Here is a 2,744-nt window from a genome sequence, read left to right as displayed (position 1 = left end):
CTTAAAGGCGCAGGCTCCGCGCGCGCCCGCGCTTAAAGGCGCAGGCAACCTTTCTCCCTCCCCTTCCAAGGCGTGCCCGCGGTCCCCCTGGAGCGGCCTGGGCGTTGCTGGGAGCGAGCGAGAAACCTGGGACACAGAGAGACGGAGAGAGCGAGACAGGGGCAGAGACTCGCAGAGATAAAAGAGACAGAGATGGAGAGATGGGCTGACTCAGGGTGAGGGGCAAAGAGGAAAGGACTGAGAGCTAGAAAGATACGCTGTATGTTCAAGGAGACTCCCAGACCCAGACCCCGAGCAGACGCCCAGAGGGATGGAGAGAGGAAGACAGGTCAGAGGAGTGAAGGACAGAGATCTAGAGAAACTCAAGAGACAGAGACGCAGTCACACACACACACACACACACACACACACACACACACACAGATTTACCGCACCCCCGGAGTGACTGCCGTGTCCATGGTGTGATGGTGTGTGTGTATGTGTGTGTGTTGCTCCCACCCTCTAGCCGAGTCCCGTCACCCCAGTCTCCTGCATCAAGCTGTCCCCTTCTGCCCTTTTGTCACATTGGCACCTCCCTGCGGTGTCCTTTCCGAAGGTGGGGTCTTTCCCTGGGCCCTTTCTGGTCAGTGGGCAAACTCCGATTCTTCCCAAGCTTCCTTGCCTTGGTATCAAGAGGGAGAGATGGGTGCCAGGGTCCAGGCTAGACCTGAAGACTCACTTACCCCAGGAAGGCGTGAGAGGGTGGGTGGGAGAAGGCAGGGTCAGGAGCCTAGCCAGGGGGACCTGGGAGATGGGCCCACTGTCCTTCCTTCTCCCACAATCAGGCCCACTGGGCCACACAGGACCCTGCTGGAACATATCATACTTGAACTTGGCTCACCAGGAGTGGTGTCTGCCTGCCCTGATGCTTGTGAGAGGGGGAAGGCCCGCCTCAGGTCTCCTGGCAGATGGTGTGGCCAGAAGCCTGGTGTGGGCCTGGGAACTCGGTTCTGGCCATGTGGGGGCCTGATCTTTTGGGAGCTCTGTTCTTGCCCTAGGTGTTATACGAGGCAGGGAGACAGGGCAGAGAGGATGGCCATAGATTTGCTGTAAGGGACCCAAGGCTTCATGGAAAAAAAACAAAAACTCCCCACCTGCGTGGAGGAGTAAAGCAACCTTGTGGGGGCAGGGTACACTCAGCTCCCTGCATCTCTGACATCTCTAGTGTGACTGAAAATTTCAGAACAGACTTTTGGCTTCTTCCACTTGTGTGTATTGAAAAAAACAGCAGCTAAAATTAACTCCGGCCTAGGACCTTTTCCAGCTCATTAGCAAAGTTCATCAGTGCTCTTGGCCCAGCGCAGCGGTTCCAACAAGGATACAGAGGCCTCGGGAACCAGAGGGAGGGGGCAAGGTGACAGGGAGATGCTCCCGAGGCCAGGAGTGGGATTTGGAATTGGCTGGGGGTAGATTCCAGGACACAGGAGCAAGGAGTCGGGGGCAGAGCGGATTAGGGGAGAAAGAAAAAAATCGTTCATTAATGAGCAGCTTACTGCTGTGGGTAGCCGGGCTCATCTCGCTGGGGATGGTGAGGACTTGGTGAAGCACATATCAGAATGAATGAAGGGCTCAGTGAGCCTCACCTTTCTAGTTCTCGGGTCTCTTGCTTTCTGATGGTCGGATCAGGGTGTAGCTGCCTTAGCAGTTTCCTGCTTCAGCTGGCAAGGCTGACTTCCTGCAAGATGTCCCCAAGGAGAAGCCACATGGACCTACCCCAATGCAACCCTGGGTGCTGAAGCACCTGTGTGGAGACCCCCGCCAGCGCTGAGAAGCCAGCACTGACTTGGCTTTCCTCCTGCAGTTGGCATCATTGTGTCTGTTTTGTGAGATGGAGGAGGACTTTGTGGATCGGTGCTGGACCTATGGGTTAATGGGTTAATGTTGGACTTGTGGGCTTGGGCAGCACTGGGTTGGGATGTTCTCTCGATGCACACTTACCCTTTATATAAACCTCTGTCTTATACATGGGTTTCTGTGGATTTGTTTCTCTAAAGTTCCCAGACTAACACAAGAGGCAAAGATGCTGCCATTAGTCCAGTGCTGAGCACGGGTTTCTGGCCAAGGCTGTTAGCTAGCTAGCTGACACTGCAGTCAAAGCACTGACTGAGGCAGGCCCATCCTGCCTTCACTGAGCTGAGTTCACATTTGAAATAGGGGAGAGGCTGGAACTGTGGGAGGAAGGCTGGAGCGGTCAGAATTGTAACAGGAGAAATAGGATCACATAGGCTTGGTGCTCTGGTGGTGAAGAGGCTAGACCTTGGGCTGCCAATCACAAAGCCAGTGGTTCAAGCCCACTGTTCTCTGGGAGAAAGATGAAGATTTCTGCTCATATAACAAACTTCCCAGCGCCCCAGGGACAGTTCTACTCTGTCCTATAGGCTGGCCATGAGTTGGAATGGAGTCAGCGGCGGCGGCACCTTTTTTTTAAAAGGCAAAACACAGACCTCAAGTAGTCAGGCTATCCTGGGGGGATGCCCAGGGATGTGGAGCCCCCAAATGAGTCTGATCCCTCCCGCCAGGAGTCTGGGAGGCTTCCAGGAGGAGGAGGGCTCCGTGTTGAGACCTGCGCGATGGGCATGAAGCAGGGAGGTAGCTAAGGGAACTTCCTGTGCCATGTGCTTACTGCTCACCTGTGCCCTCTGCTCTAGCATGCGCAGCCAGGGGTGGGGTGGGGGAGTCCTATGGTGCCCAAGCCACACCTTGTG

Source organism: Echinops telfairi, unplaced genomic scaffold, assembly GCF_000313985.2.
Source record: "Echinops telfairi isolate 266 unplaced genomic scaffold, ASM31398v2 ScPeMD7_655;HRSCAF=1070, whole genome shotgun sequence".
In the NCBI taxonomy this organism is placed as follows: Eukaryota; Metazoa; Chordata; class Mammalia; order Afrosoricida; family Tenrecidae; genus Echinops; species Echinops telfairi.
Note: the sequence above shows the minus strand (reverse complement) of the source record.